The sequence below is a fragment of the Pundamilia nyererei genome, unplaced genomic scaffold, assembly GCF_000239375.1.
Source record: "Pundamilia nyererei isolate P.nyererei 1_Seehausen unplaced genomic scaffold, PunNye1.0 scaffold00076, whole genome shotgun sequence".
Taxonomy (NCBI): Eukaryota; Metazoa; Chordata; class Actinopteri; order Cichliformes; family Cichlidae; genus Pundamilia; species Pundamilia nyererei.
In genome coordinates this window covers 280,169-297,532 of record NW_005187477.1, presented here as the reverse complement: position 1 = coordinate 297,532, position 17,364 = coordinate 280,169, and the positions used below count along the sequence as shown (strand labels likewise).

The following is a 17,364-nucleotide window of genomic DNA, read 5'->3' as shown; positions in this document are numbered from 1 at the left end:
AGCTTGTGAGTGCAATACTTCGGGTGCTTGTTTAAAATTGACAAGCAGAGTTGTGCAGAATCTGAAGTGATACAGACTTTGTACCAGTCTATTTTAGTGACGCGAGTGCTGAGCCTGTTGGAAAATATGGATTTAGATTTCTACCTTCATCTTTGGCCACAAGCTAGTGTGATAACAGATTAAGGAACTGACCTCCCAGCCCATTGTTCCTTCAGTGGGCTGGTTTCAGTCATTATGCAAATGTACTGTTTATAGGATTGGGGAAACCTGCAGTCAGCTGAGACTGAAGAAGTCACTTGGACGAGTGACCAAACGTTTGTCCCACTGAAAACGTTACGTCCAGATGAACGGAATCAACTTTTGGAGATTTACTTACCTGGATGATTGAGCATCCATCAAGACGTGATGATGGATACGAGCGGCAGGATGAGTTTCCTCTAAAGGGTGTTTGGGCTCAGCCTTAGAGGGTGAATCACTCAGTCATTCGGGAGAAGCAGAGCTGCTGCTACCCTGCAGTGATGTGAGTCCGTCTGAGCATCTTTCTGTGTTGCCTCCAGCTTTCCTCCCGGGTGAGATGTTTCAGGCATGTCTAATCAGGAGGAGACGGCAGGGCAAACCCGGGACACTGGAGAGATTATGTCTTTCAGTAACTCTTCCCCTAGGAAGAGTTGAATATCCGTGGCTGGGGAGAGAGAGCTCTGGGCATTTCTGTGTAGACTGCTGCTGAATGTTTTCCTTTTGTGACAAATACAAATGGAAGAAATCGTATCACAGTGTTGGTTTATTCAATGCCATATTGATGTGCAGTTACTCTAGCTTTTTTAAAATCTGTTTCAAAGAAAAATGTGCGTTATTTTGGTAATGACCTTGTTGTATTTAGCAATTAAATTTCATTCAGCCACCTCATCAGTGGCCTCAAAAGAGCTCCGCTTGTTCAATTCAGACACCCAAAGTCCTTGTTGGCATTGTGCTAAAGGAGTTTTCTAAGCAGGAGATCAAAAGAGACTCTCCTCGTCTCCTATGCAGTGTTATTGGCTCTTCTATCACTTGTTCCTAGCAGCGCTTTAAATATTTTCTGCGTTTGCAATCCTGAAGTTTTGGTCTAAAAGCCAAAAAGCAGATGCCTCGTACAGCCAAGAGCTTATTGTTAAATCTGTTGGTGTTAATCCCGTCATTAGCCTGATTTACTAACGGTTCATCACTTGCTCCTTCTTTCCTAGAATGGAGGAAACCTCTGGCTCGTGTTATAGCGTCTCATTAAATTAATAACGGCTGTGTTTGTGTCTGTGTGAGTTAGATTCTCCCTGTGAGGCTGTGCTGAGCTCGAGCGAATCATTGTGCTGTTCTAAAAGGTCTCATCGGTGTGTGTGTGTGTGTGTGTGTGTGTGTGTGTGTGTGTGTACGTGTGATTTTTGCCCATCAATTTTGGCTGTTTTCACTACGTAGCGCCTTTAGGCCTTCTTCTGCCTCTCTATGCATTTGCTCAGTGGGTGTTTTTGCATTATGTAACAGCTGGAATTACATTAATAATAACTCTCATTTGCATGTCAGACCCTACAATGTAGAAAAGCAAACACCCATTTTAAAGCATAGCTTCTGCACAGAAATTGTAAATAAATCTATTTTTAATCGATCCCTAATCCACTTTAAATATGTGGCAATCTTTGTGTGAAAATGTTGATTTTCATATTTACCAGTTAATGAAACTGTTTATATAACTGAACACAGGGGAGCTACTCACACTCTGTTAGAAGTGCAGAGGGAAGGTTTCGCCTATCACAGCTGTCCCAGGGTGGGTAAAACCTTGATACCCAGTGCATCACAGGGCCAACATAGGGAAACAACTTTTCGCTACTATGATAGTCAGTCTGTGTCAGTGTTGCTGTCATATGTGCAGCTGGATTCTGGCTTTCTTGAGCCCTGTGGACTTGGTGTGTGCCTGCTTTAGGATCCGTTTTCTCTCAGATTAACATCTAAACTCTTCACTTTGTCTCAGTGCCACAACTCAGCCTGCACCCATGTGTTTTAAATTTGGTATTCATTCCTAGAAGACTGAACTTTGAAATGTTTACATTTTGTTTTATGAATAACTTATTCAGTGATTATCTACTGTACACATCAGTGTACATTGGTGTCTCTGCCTGAGGGTGATATGACCAAAATCTCGCCCGATATCAGGCATTTCTCATCCTGATAACGATGTATATCACAAAACGGTGCATTTTCAGGGAATTCTGTGAATCTTGGGCAGCTCGACTTGTGTGAAGTGTTTTCAGCTGGGCGTCGTGTGGAGTCGATGCATGAAACTATATATTTTTAGATATAAGTTTGTAATGGCCGCTATTTTCTTTGTGAGTGTTTATTACACGGCGTGCTGCGGGGAAAAGCCTGTTCTAACGTTTGAGTCTAAGGTTTATTTTGAGCACCTGATGGCTCTTTGTTGCTTCTCATCCTTGAACTCTCTCCATACTCTTTCACGTGATTCTTGCGTAGGTGGTAGAAGATGTTTGCGGTGTTTGATTCTGAGATGGGGACCAGTTTGCACCATAATTTGCATTTTCCATAACCAAACCATTTCCATGCTGCAGAGGTTGCCCCTTATTTAGGGACAAGGTTCTCGATTTGTTTTGACTGGTCCTTCTGTTTGGAGCTAGCTGGTTCTGCCTCATCTTGACTGGCCATGCTGGTAATCTCTGTGTCCCGATGAAATAACAGTCCATTTTGCGACACCACGAAACAAACAAAAGTGTATAATTTGAAACGATAGATGTTTTCATTCTGTTATCCAATATATTGCATCATATCGCACAGCCCTACTGACTTCTGTGTTATCCTGCTTCGTATTGTAATTCTAACTTGCTATTATGAAATTACATCTATTTGCATTTCAAAATGGGTAAAATAGTTCTTGTAGTTTGTTTCATACACATGGTTATAATCTAACCTACTAAGACACCTTTTTTCATAGTGATAGTGAAAGCATGGCCTCAGATATCTTGCAGACTCACGGGGCTTTTATTTAGTCTCAATCCAAGTGCTGGTCTTTCTATCACCACGTCGCCTCAGCCCATACAGGTGTGATATTTGAAGGCTTAGTATTTATAGATGTGACGGGATTTTGAGTAGAATTGATATTTAAATAAAGCTTTTTACATTTTTAAATGTTGTGCTTGAGTAGACGCAGTTGCAGTGATTAAGCGAAGCAGAAAACAGACTCAGTCATGATTTTGTAGTTGCTCTAAATTAGTTGGCAGAGACCTTTAAACATCTTTGCTGTTCTTCACAAACGCCAGATTAAGTTGAATATTTGTGCTGTTTTGTGTATTCATTTCACAGGAATCACAGAGTTTTTCAAATGTTAGATAAAACCATTTGTAGCCTGCAGCTGTTCTGGACTGATTGCTGAAACGGTTAATTCTCCCTCTGATTGAAAGTGTTCTTAATGAAATTCAAAGACCATCACAAACCCTTTCTTCATTGACTTGTCTACTTACCACCAGGATCTTCCAATCCAGGTTAATTGATTCTTCCCAACCTAGCTGTCACTCTGTCTTCATCCATTCATCACTTACTTGCCGGTCTGCACTGCACTCTCTTATTCAGCTCTAAGTGCAGATTTGGATCATGTTCTCGGAAACTGTACTGTCAACTATATTTGCTCTGCATCAGAGCCAGCAGGCTGCTGTGGAGCACGAGGAGGGTTCGTGGCTTAATTTTGCTGTCTCTGAGATAAGGGAGGTTTATTTAGTGAAGGGGAATACAATGAAAATGAGATCGCTTAAACTTCAGGATTTAACTGCAGCTGTCAACAGGAGGAGAGGTGCAGAGATGGTAGGTTATTTTAGAACCAGAGGTGTGGCGACGTGAGATAAGACTACCTGCTGACTCAAACCTGTATGGTCTGATGGTTACAGATTCTTTTTCTTCTTCTTCTTCGCTTATTCTGCAGTGACTGTCCATCCACACATCCATCGCTTCATTCACTCTGCGGTAAAAGCTATCTGGTAATTTTATCACCCCATTTATTCTGATTCTCTACTCACTGACTGCAGCCAAGTTGGTTGGCTTGCACAGCTGTGCTTCATCAGCAGCAGACCATCTGTAACACCTTTGCTCTGGAGAAAGAATTCTGCATCTTTTCTCTGAAACAGATACGAGTGATGTCATTTCAAGTCTGATTACAGCTTTTTTTTTTTTAAATTTCAGTCCAGCTTTGAAAAGTAAATAATTTCATTTGTCTGATACATATTCTTCAGCTCGAGGATGCTCTCGAAAATCAAGTCTTGTTCTCAGCTGCGTTTCATGTAGCAGAGAGTATTGAAGTGCTTTATGCAGCAGCGGTAATTCTTCTTTGCTTCAAATGTCATGTTTGTTTCTGCTGATCTGGCACCCGCAGTCGCCTTTGTGATTACGGGCTCGTCAACTGTGGAACATGCTTTATTTTTTATCACCCCACCGTTAAACCTTTGTATTAGTACCTGGCAAATATAGCATTTATGCTAAACCCTGTGCTGTTTTAATTGCTTCTCACTATAAAGGATTTTGTAATGTTTAATTATGTGAAATTCACCAACACCAGTGTTCTGAATATGAGTCATTGCAAACTTTTCTGTTTTATATTTAGATGATGCAGAATGAGTTCATTGTATCCATTCAAAACAAATGAGAGGAGCAGAAAGCCGTTGAGTCATCTAAGCAAAGAATGGCCAAAATAAAGTGTGAGGAGCTGTGAAACATTTGAAATGTTCTGTTCTTTAAAAAGAACACGTTTATATGTAGTGTGGGTGTCAGTGTTCAGGTACATGTGCATATGTCTGATTGCATGCATGGGTGTGTGTGTGATATCGATCTCATGCTGCGAGCGCCTGCAGGTGTTGCTGGGAGTGTCTCATTAGCTGCTGGGAGACTGTTGTGAAAGACCGGGACAAGCAGCTGGCTGCTTGTTAGAGAACAACAGGAACACAGACAGACATTTTCCCATTATTTCACATGACATTTAAGTGACTTGAATGTAATTTCTAAAGACACAGCCACATCGTCACCATTAACCATAGACTAACCTTAAACATTTAAAGATTGTCTTTAAAGATGATGCTGGCTAAACAGTTTTGTGGTCCCGCAATATAATTATTACAACCCATGAACATGCACGGAGATACAAACATGGAAAACATCTGCAACAAAGACGTTCACTGGGCACGCACACACACGCACACACACACACACACACACACACACACACACAGCACTAGATAATCAGAGTCCGAATAAGTAACATGGATCACTTATTGAGCTTTTAAATTCACTCTTTAATCCCGCTGCCTGATGGCAAAGACAGTAGCTGACATCCCTGTGTGTGTGTGTGTGTGTGTGTGTGTGTGTGTGTGTGTGTGTGTGTGTGTGTGTGTGTGTGTGTGTGTGTGTGTGTAATTGGGAAATTGAATTCGACTCATACATCAAAGCGGCGACCATCTGTCTGGCAGGGACTGTTTGTTTTTAAATGGAGTTTATTAGTTTTATTGTTTTAATTTGGAAGCTGTTAAAGAGAGGTGGGCTATCTGTTTATTTAAAGATCTGTTTATTGGGGTTTGTATCAGTTTTGTGTCAATATTTGTGTAGCTCAATAAAATGAAACAGTGGGGTTTTGTGAAGGATGTAATACATTTTGGAGTTAATTATATTTTCATAAGTTTTACAGCTTTTCCTGTTGATAAAGAGCTACATTCACTACATTTCTATCATGCAGAAAAACAACACTGTTGTAACTGCACTTCTTTTGTCTTATATTAAACTTGTAACCAAAAGGGGAGTTTCACTGGTCTGACCCACTTTACATTAAAGTGGGCTGTACATGTCAAACGATGGAAAATGAGTTTCACATCTCTGGATGAGAGGAATCGGCGACTATTCTCGATTTCTATGCAACCAAACTTCTTTTTGCAGCCAGGCGAGTTAGTAGTTCGCCCCTGCTGGCCTTTAAGGCACTCCCAGATGTTTTCAGGTCCACATTATGTGAATGTTTGGAAATGTGTTAGCCTGCTTCCTTATACTGGTTTCTCAAAGATGGAGCAGAGTGTTAGTCACATTCAGTCACCATCCCAGCAGATCAGCTGATCTTAATCCCACCTCACATCAGCTGATCCCTCAAAGCACAGACACCGTTCTATGGCCAGTCTAAAGTATGGCATGCTTTTAAAGCCACTTTAGTTCGCCTACAGTTGCACATCTGCACGTTGCTTTACAAACCACCTCCACCTCAGACCGTCCTTTTCACGCTGCGTCTGTCTATTCTGTGCTGCTCTCCATCAACCAAATATAAGTTACTGCAGACGATTATTGCACAGCTCTTTTCACCACGGTGGTCCTGAATGAATAACAGTAGAGGTACAGTGGCCACCTGTCAATGAGAAGCTGTCGAAATTAATTTTCAAATGTTAAACTCAAATGTGGCTGGGCAGCTCCACCACCCACACCAAAGTGCAGAGTACTCACGACTCTAAAGCTCTGCTCCTCATCAGCTGCTCACAGTATTAAATTAAGCTCTGTTCCAGTTTTCAATTTTGTCCAGTTTTTGTGGTGTGAAACATTTGTTCATTTTGTAAATATTCAGACTGAAACCGGTTCAGCATGAAACTGGAACACAGAGTTACTGTGAACGTCCTCACAACGGATCAACAAGTGCCAGGCGGAGCTTCTTCACTGTCCACAGCCTCTGTATGAACTCCACACGTCCTTCCAGGCGGCTCTCCTTCTGCACCGTCTCTGCCTGTGCTCGCTGCAGGAGGCAGTAAGGAAACACTTTTTTTAAGTTTGCAGAGACACTTTCAAAGAAGCTCTTCTCAGGGTTGTTACTGAGTCACTGCGCTCTGGTCTTTGATGAAGTCCGGTGTGGGCTGCAGTGCGTAGGTTGCTTGCCCTAATTATGTTTCAATCACAGGTTTAAGAGCCTTGGTAACACACTTTTCAAATACTTATGATTTTTTTTTTTAAAAGGTTTTCTGAAGGAAAGCATGAGAGCTTTTTAAAGTGGAGGCTGCTCTCCTTTCTGAATGCTGTTTGTTTTTTGTATCTCAGTGCACAGCAGCATCTCTTTTATCTATTCAAGCTCTTCTGAAGTGCTCGCAGAATTGCCACCCATGCGTGTTTTTAAATGAAATACCACAAACTGGGTAGACTTGAACCTCTTTCTGTAACAACGTAGCAGGCATGCTTATCAGAATCAGTGCAATCGGTTCAGCTGTGCCTTAAACAGTCAACATGTTTTTCTTTTACGGCTCTGCTGTAGAGGATCTTTCACTCTTTCAAAAAAGTGTTTGGGCTGCATCTGGATAATATTGTAAGATCACCATGCTGTGTGTGCCGGCTCAGGCTGTGTAACACTGGAGACATGAGTTGCATCATGCAACATCCTTGCCGGTGTTGTTGCTGAGACGACACTGAGAAGTGTCTCACTAATGCCACTCAGGCTGAGGACACTGAGAGAACTCTGCATGTTAATAGCAGAGACAACAAACAGATGCAGTCTCTGTTGTTCACTGCTACAACACAGCCTGCTGATGCTTTGTCTCCCTTCATTGGCACCACATTAGGGAGCATGAATCACTGATATGAATCACTGAGCTCTAATCAGGCCAGTCAGGGTGACAGTTAATCCCAGCTGAGTCAGCGTAGCCTGAGGTAAAAGGATGGACGTTTGATTTCCAACTGATTTATTTGTGGCAGTGATTCGCAGAACCCCCGGGTTGCTCACCCTGCCGGTCTTATGAGCAGTCCTGACAAGCAACAAAATCTTTGAACTGCTGGTTAAGATTTAAAATGACTTTCTTAAGTTTAAAGTTGCATGCAGGGCTGCTACCTCAGTGTTTGATTTGATTACCAGTTGGAGGAAACTAGAGCTGACTGTAAGTGCCATTATACAGCGAATGCACTGCGAGAAATCAACAAGAAGTTCTGAATTTTTCGTACCCCCCCCCCCAACTTGACATAAAGCCCTGATGAGCTGGCCCCAATGTGTCTAAACAAGGAAAGGAAGAAACTGAATTCTGGATCGGTCCAGTTCTCAAGACAAGGCAGCAGCAGGGAAAATTTCATGGTTTGAACCTGGAGCTGAAGTTGCATCATGAACACTTTCGTACATATTTCTGGAAATGTGTGGCAGCTCTCACTGGGACCACATCTGAGGAGGCAGAAAAATCATTTCAGAGAGCCGATGGTCACAGAGCAGTGCAGCTGAGGTAAAATAACAATATTTGACTGTTTCCTTATAATTATTCATTACTGGTGCGCATTTTGAGCTTCGAATGCACTTGTTGCCAAATGCAGTAATCCCATTGGTCAGATCTGTTTATTCATCTAAAAAACTGACGTTGGTTTGAAAACAAAATGCTGACAATGTCACGATGAGTTGTGTGGCTGTCGGTGGCTGGACCCACGTGCAGGACTCGGAGACAAAACATTAACTTAAACGACGGCTTTATTTGCTGGAGAGTCACCTTTGGACGATACATAAACAACAACTTAAACTAACTAGACAGGAGATGCTGAAGGTAGACGACCATGGATACACACAACAAACGTGGAGGACGCAACAACTGGCAGGGAAAAACACAGGGCTTAAATACATACTGAGGTAATTAGGGAATGTGAAACAGGAGGAGAGCACAGCTGGGACTCATCAGACATGACAAGACAAGGGGAGGAAAACTCAACACATTGACATAGTACACAGACTTTCAAAGTAAAACAGGAAACTGAACAGACGTGGACTAAACTAGGGGATACAGTGACAGAAATCAAACCCAAGAGAATCAAAACACATCATGAAATCAAAGATAACTAATACAAACAGAAAAACACTGAGTCCACAAACTCAGGACCGTGACAGTCAACAGCTATACTGAGAACAGATGAGTCCAAAAAATATTTTTAATGCACGAAATAATTATACAATTTTTACGTGTCTGGTGGATAAAGGCCTTAATGCTTGTGTGAGTTTATACTTTAATAAAATCTGCTTTTCTAACTCGATATGGTGAGGCAGCTTTACGAATGGTTGCAGACCTATCTCACTCTACCGTCGAGCTCACTGAAACCTCATATTGTCATCTTTCAGTACAGCTCCTTATCAGCAACAAACTAGCAACAACTTAGCAGCTTTGCAACAATGTTGCCAGATTGTTGCGTCAGTATTTCGGCTCTCTGACGTGGCTACCATTGTTCAAGCCACCTGAGCGTGTCCCCCATGAACAGCTATCAGCAGTGCTTGCTGTTTCTGTGCCGCCAGTGGGACATCAAACAGCCGCCCACATACTAATAAAAATGGTCTTTAGGCAAAAAATGTCAACCTTCTGTGGATGCAGCTGGTGACCAAATTTCATTGTAATGACTGAGGCACCATCTGGGATCGCTGCAGTCAGGTGCCTGAGCTAGGCTGTCGCTATTTGTACTCTCATATCTCACAGACAAAAGTGTTTGGACCTTTATTGTTTTTAAAAGTTAGTCATTACACTTTTAAAATCTATGTAAAATATTAAACATCTGATCTCATTGTACTCATATTAAAACCTGCATTAGCATATCTGTTCATTCTGACTTGCAACAACCTCATATGTTCAGTGCTCCTCCTGCACCTGAGCAGATGCAGGTCTTCATGCATGCATGCATTTCCATTTTCCATTCCCATTATTAGCTTTATCTTTTTCTCCTTCCTCATCTTCATTGGCTATTGTAGTGCTGTAGCTTCTTCTACAATAGCATGTTTTAGCTCAGGGGCACTCCAGTGTTCATGATTACGCTACTGCAACTGAAGCATAACATTGAATGCAAGAATGATAACCACCTATTGCTGCTACTGTTGCACAAACAGCGGTGACAGAGACACATCCACATGAGCAGCCCAGGGCCAGTGTGATCGTCATACAACCTAAAAACCTCTAGTGCATGCACATATACAGGGAAATCACAAACAAGGAGAAAAGGAGAGTAAATAGATGTATTATTCATACAGCAATTACTTTATCTTCAAAATAATGCAGAGTCATTTAGTAACCAGTGAGAAATGGAAATAATAAACAGGGATGCTCCAGCTCTGAGGAGGGAGAAGAATGTTTTGTTCCTATTGGTTGTTATATTTTACTGTTTTTTCTTCATTAAACATACTAAAAAATTTTAATTCAGCCGCTACACTAATTATATACAGAAGCCTCTCGCATAATATTAAAGGCTTTGAGGCAAAAATTAAAATGCTGATTATGTGAGGGAAGTTTGAATACATGAAAAATCAGCTGAGGAAGGATGTTTCGTGTGTGTTTGTGTGTGTGGTGGTGGCGGGGTGTTCTTCCTGCCAGAGTTGTGTGGGTGTGTTTTTCTGTCTGGATGTGTGTGTGTGTGTGGTGACCCGTAAGTGTGAGGGTGAGCGGTGCATGGAGCTACAACATCCTGATGAACACAGCACCAGCTGAGAGACCACCTGGATTATACAAACCTACCTGACCCCTTGCGTGCACACACACACACACACACACACACACACACACACACACACACACACACACACACACACACACACACAGAGTGTTTCTCTCAGGTGAATGGAGGAAGTAAGGAAGGATTAAAGGACAGGTCCTGGACAGGTGATGAAGGGTGTTGGTTTGAGAGGAAAAAGGATAATAAGAAAACTTTCTGAATTTGTGCTCACATTCAGCTCTTAATGTTTCAGAATGATCTCTTATATCCTTCAGAACTTTCAGTTTTATTTTTATCAGTGTAGTTTTAAAGCATTTTTCATTACCTGTTATTAGAAGTTCTGGTAATATGAATTGTAGCTGACACCAAACTGATGGTCAGATTGTCTGAGATGACTGAGAGGCTGTTTTATGTCTTTGCAAATTGTCGTTTTTTTTGTTTGTTTGTTTTTTGTAGAAATGAGCCAGTTGACACAGCTTCTCAATGTGACATTTGGAAAGTGATGGCGGCATTTTTCACTAATTGAAAAACAAATTAATGAGAACTTAAACTTCCACATTAGGATTAGGGTTTCCAAACTACATGAGAACAGAAGCCTACATGACTAGACAGAGTCAGTGTGTTTATTTTTATTTTATTATTCATGGGTCTGTGGATGTTGCAGACTGTGTGGTGTTAAAGGTGGACTGAGAGCAAGCCATGTATTGATTGATGGCGAATGATCCAAAAAAGACAAAACATAAGGTTCAAAAAGGGAAACTAAACTCTATAAACTACTGAAAACCAAAACTTGGAACCACAGAGACTAAAAACAACAAAACAAAAACACCTACATATATACTGCACACACCTGTACATGGGTATATGTATACATAAAGACCCATTTACAAATAGCTGAACACAATCCATATACCCTGTGCACACCGCAGCACAGTCATAGTTATTTGCGCACAATTTGATACTTTGTGTTTTAATCTCTTATCACCAAACATTATAGTAAGAAAACAGCTTTAATGACTAGTTAACAGAGATCCACTTTGCCTTAAATGCTAAACTGTTTGTTTCTGTCGACTATGCAAGTTATAGAAAACAGTGTAGGATTCATCTTCTTTTTACCTAATTTACATAAAGCTTTACAGACTCAGATTGGTTGTGAGGAAATCAGGGTAGCCTGGTTTTGTATTTGATGATTAAAGTTATTTGCAGTTGTTTGTTTGTTTTTACTTTACTGATTTATTTAATTTTTAAGATGTAGTTAACTGGTAATTGTAGAGGCTAGTTTTCTAGCCTCTACAATTTCTTGTAATGCAAGAAATTGTATCCTTGTTAGCGGAATAAGAAATGACATGCATGGTGCTGGAGCATGAGCAGACAGCACATCTGTACTGCATTGTGAAAGGCCAACTCTGCAGTGTTTTCTCCCCGCTCCTCAGAATGAATCTCTTCCTCTCACAGTTTGTGTTGTTTTCTCTTTTTCACACCAGTGCTCAACAAATTTCATTTAATTTATTTCCACAGCCGTGGTGTTTTCTCATCCTCTTCCTCTAATATTACATGCCATTTCCCTAGAGCACCTTTTTTATTTTTCTGCCTGCACTTGGAAAATACATTTCACTTGTTCTTCTGTTTTACCACTCCTCATCAGAGTGTCTCGCACAGGCCTTTAAAATCATTTATCCTGATATATACCCGTCGGTTTTTCTTTGACACATGCATATAGTTGTTCCTGCATTATTATTTTGGTATGCATCATGATAGTTGACAGCATACTTTCCCATTTCTCACTTTGAGTCTTGAACCTTTTGATCTCTTGCCTACCATCTGTTTAAGCATGAAGGCCTAAATAATGCATTCATTAAAAAAAGGAAAAGGCTGCCGCCATTGGTCAGTGGAGGTGGTCAGAGCTGAGAGGATGTAACAAGAACAGGTCCATCAATTCTCTTATTATTGGTGGTTTTCCTGCAATTTTCAGCCTCTACTGGGAAAGCAGTAATAGCCTAATTAAATAGATAATTCCATTGTTTTGCTTCCCTGCTTTACAATAACAATAAAGCGAACCAATCAATCAATCAAGCCTGGAGGGGCCCAGAGATGACGCAGCATTGTCGTTCAGGTTAACAGCTGCAATTCAAAATGAGAACACCTATCATTGTCATAAATGGCTGCTTTGCCTTGGGTAGTGATTGCATATATGAAACTGAATTTGTGGGCTCCACTTGAGGCAGATTTTCTGAGCTTTTTTTCCATCTTTTTCCAACATGCTGCAACAATCACTTTCAACTGAAATCAATTCCTTCACTCTGGAGCTACCTCCATCTTGCCTGCAGTGTGGTGCAGCTTTCCATGACAATCCTGGGAGGGCGATAAAAGAGAACACGCTGAAAAACCACGCCAGAGGTATTTTTTCAGTCACTGCTTCACGCTTTATAACCTTCACCTTAACCTATTACCTCACTGTCAGACTCTGCTGTGTGTGTGTGTGTGTATGTGTGTGTGTGTGTGTGTGTGTGTGTGAGCACTTTTTAACAGACAGTATACCACTCTGAACGGTAATATTACCTTTAAATAAACAAGCTTTTTCTTTGCCCTTTCAATTTAAATTGAATTTAAACGTGGTGGTTAGAAAGCAGACACATTACTTGGTAAACGCTAAATCACCCATGACTCATTAAATCACTTAGGCTACGTTCACACTGCAGGCGAAAGCGCATCAAATCCAATTTTTTTTTTTTTACCCTATGCGACCCATATCCGATCATGGTGTGACAGTGTGAACGGCACAAATCCGATATTTTCAAACCCAATCTGGGTCACTTTCGTATGTGGTCCTGAATCCGATACATATCCGATGTTTTAGAAAGCGACTGCTGTTTGAACGGTCACGTCGCATTAAATCCGTCTTTTACGTCACTGACACAAGACAGACGCTAATTATCAGCGCCCGCGAAGACATCGTGAACGCTTCCTGGCCATCCAGTGTAGATGTTAGTGAAGCTGTTGAGAAGACAACGTGAACATATTATTTGTACTGTATAATCTGCAGATTCTGACAGAAATCTGTAACTATCCTTTGAAGCACCGCTCCTCTAAAACAGCAATAAGGATCATTATTAGGTTATTCACATTATTATGTCAATAACAAAATAACTTAAAGCAAAAATTGGGAAACGTAAAGTCCAAAGTCTTTATTTTAAGGGCCATCAGTCAAACAATACTGTTGCTCTGGGTCTAAACAGAGCCCGTTGTGTGTGGCGTCTTCTTTTGCACATGCGGGCCGCTTTGAGCGTTCACACTAGAGCGCTTTTGCTGTCGCATTTTATTTGTAGTTTGAACAAGCAGACAAAAAATCGGATTTGATCAAAAAATCAGAATTGAGCTTTAAGACCTGCAGTGTGAACGTAGCCATAATGGCACCAGCAGGCACACACACACCTTGCTTGGAGCCAGAATATTGTAAAATCAATGTTAATTCTCAGCTAAAGTCAGTCCATGAGCTGCATGTGTCAGCACTCATTGTGGAGATATTCAGTCATTAAACACACATCCTTGCGAAGGTCCGTAAAAAAACCTATTAAACTCATTTTCTTGTTGTGCCATGAGGCAACAACAGCAGGGAAGATAACAATAAACCTTTGCCAGTGTGTAAGTTTACAGATAAAAGGCTTATCCAGGTCTTACACTACCAGCATCAACACCTTTGTTTCTCATTTTGGAAAGTGTCCTCTACAAACAGGACTTTGTCGCATTAGGTTTTCATAGTTACACACTAGATGTCCTTTGGCCAAAACCCGGCATGGCAGGCTCTATTGATCTCTGAGCAATAATGGACCCAGTGTATCATCCAGGAGACTGTGGTATTGTGTTTTTCAAACAGCTTCAATATTTTTCCCCTTTCTTCTATTTCCGCTTTCACTTGCTTTAGAATTACGCACCTGGTTAGGAAAAGATCAGAGTTTATTTGCCCCTTTATGGATCTCACCCAATTCCCTAATCAACCCAGTATCACAGCAAAACATGTATTGGACACATCAGTCCACCGTGTCCATTTGTTGCTTTGCCTCTGCAAAACGTGGAAGCGACGCACAAAAGGACATGTAATGCATAACTGAGGCACAACGCATTGTGACTGCAAGAGCAATTAAAAAGTTCAGAGACTCTGTAAAAGTGGCTGATTTCCTCTTGAAGATGATCTTCTCCCAACTCGTCGTGAACACAACAGCTGGCTCCACGGCTACAGCCCTACATTTGGGATGAAGCTCTAAAAGTGGACTGTCAGGTCAGGAGTATAACTAGGAGCATGCACAACATTCCTGTAGAGGTTAAACTGGCAGTATGGAGTTCCACTGTGATGTGTCTGAGGGAGAAAATTTAGAGAAACCAACATTAATTTGTGCCAATTTGCCAAAAGAGAAAGTGAGAGAGATTTTCCTTCCAGGGACTTTGTCAAGCCATCCAGTGTGCTTCACAGACGGGAAAGTACATAAGAACAGACACGCATTTCAATGATGCATTCTCAAAATGGTGTTCTGTAAACTGACCAGAGGTGCACAAGAAAAGTATCTTGAGGGGGAGATCTGCTAAAGTTCAACAGTTTCTTTTAAATAATCACACCTCATAAGATAAGGTAACCTTTATTAGTCCCACGCGTGGGAAATTTGTTGGGTTAAGGCTGCCGACCTTTGGCAGCGCCATCTTACCCTTCCGACCATACACATTCTCGTTGTTCTTCTTCAAGATGTTATCCATATAGCAGAGCCATGAGCTTCTCCAAGATCTTATCCATATTGCGTTCAGTAAACAGTCTGAATACTCACAGCCCTGCCCGTCGTCTGTCATGTAGGCCAGCCTTGTGGAATTCTGAACAGCTGTAGCTGCTTCTTGTTCTTCGATAAGCCAGGTCTGAGCCAGCTCCAATCAGCCAGAACTCTGTTATCGTGATTCCGAATTGGTAGATGTCGTTCACTGTCCTCCATCGAGAGTGTCACCAGACACCCGACGCAACCGACCATCGAGTATCCAGCAGCAAACATCTCTGCAGGACAATCAGGCTCTCCCAACCCCAGGTGTTGTCAGTTTCACTAAGGGACCAGTTGATCAAATCCATGATTCTTCTTTAGGTTTTTAGAGAACAAGTCTGGGAGACTCTCTTAGGGTTAGAGAATAAGCGAGACTATACAAAAGATATGAGAAGCCAAGCAGGAAAGATAAGGGAGAGGGAGAAAGTGCGACCGCCTCCATCAAGAGCCAAGAGATGAAGCCACATAACACTGAAATCATTTTATTTACAAATCCAAGGGTAATTTCAGGGTTGATTAATTGGTTCCCTCTAGAAAGAGACAAAAGAATGTCAAGTAAGAAGAACATGGAATCATGATCAAAGAGAAGGTGGAAGAGACAAATGAGAAAATAATGAGTTAAGAAGTGTCTTATTGTGAACGCACCTCAAGTTTCTGCTTGTGTAAGCACATTAGAGTCAAGATGTTCCTCGGTGAGGTGTTAAATGTACCTAGCTGAGTGGTGAAGTGCCTGCTATCAGCATGATAAATGTGCTTCTGACATGATAGAGCTATCTGTTCCTTCTCCCAGGACATTTACCTGCAATGTTCCAGTGACTCACTCACACACAACCTGGGGATATTTCTGTGCACATTTGATATTGAAATTAAATCTACGTGCCCTGGGTGGTCCATCAGAGAGTATTAAGCATGTAAATTAAAACAAAATGACTTTCAGACTCATCTAATGTTATAACCAAGTTGGAAAATGACCATGAAATAGCTATTACTGATCTCTGTAGATGTGGACTCATTACTCTATAGACATTGAAGTGAAATATGTGTGTGACTTCGCCCTGCACCGTCTGCTTTATGTTGCCTTTTTATAAATGTATGAACAAATATGACGATGTTGAACTATCAGTGTGAATCTGCCCCCTTTCATCCCCTTAAATGCTACTCAAATCTGCCGTGTGACTGTATGAAGACAAATCGGGAATATTTCCGTTTCTGTGCTCACTTGCATTTTATTCATCTGCAGGCACTCTAAGTACCCCTTGTCTCCAGAGTTTTTTGGGACACCAAACATCAGAGAGAATCCATGACAGCACTGTTGGAGCTAATTGGATTTATCCAACTGTAATTCAGTCATCGTGCCAAAATGTGTGCATAGGCTTTCAGCCGATGATGGGATGAAGCAGATGGTCATATTTCACTTGTCTCTAAACTTCTTTGTGTTTTAAAATTAGATTTTACCTCTAATCTTTTGATTACAAATACGGGGAGCAGAAAGGGTCCTTTTGTATTTTTTAGGTTCTGTTAAACCTTTTCTGTATATCAGATATACAACTAAGAAGTTGGGAAGAAGTCAGTCTGGTAAAGCAGCCTGTTTCTGACGTCAGAGCAGCGTCTGACGGACCTGTAACTGTGACAAAATTAATGAACGCCTGTCAATATTATCTCATTCATTAGACCTTTTAGTGGCCCTGATAAGCTAATTTCCAGCTCCATTTTCTTTAGTCTTACACTCCAATAGCTTTGCATACGTCACAGTTCAAACATATCTCTTATTCACCTCATACTGGACCTTGTACTATAGCGCTTCTCCCTTTAAAACATACTTTTTCTAATTAGCGACCACTCGCAAAGGGAAGAGCTGCTGGTGGGTGTGGCTTCATTCTCAGAGCCATTGGTTTTGTATATAAAATGCCAAAGTGCCTCAAATTTGCTTTCTTTCTAATAGACAGCAGGGGGCAGTTTTTTAAGTAGGTAACCAGTGGATGACATCACAGTGGGTCCATGTTTTACATACAACATTTCAGTGAAATCCTGACCAACAGTTGAGATGACAAAGAGTAGAAGAAAATATCAGAACCAGAGAATTTAGAGCCTTTGGAAGTCAAAA

At 41.2% G+C, this 17,364-nt stretch overlaps 1 protein-coding gene across 1 annotated transcript in view; it reads left to right on the top strand.

Annotated features, from left to right (window-relative positions):
• slc8a2b (solute carrier family 8 member 2b) overlaps nucleotides 1–17,364 on the top strand; it is a 199,495-nt gene that overhangs the window by 33,371 nt on the left and 148,760 nt on the right. The window contains exon 3 of the mRNA XM_005737423.2: nucleotides 12,771–12,861. The gene's annotated coding sequence lies outside the window, so the exon portion shown is untranslated. The remainder of the gene's footprint in view (nucleotides 1–12,770; nucleotides 12,862–17,364) is intronic.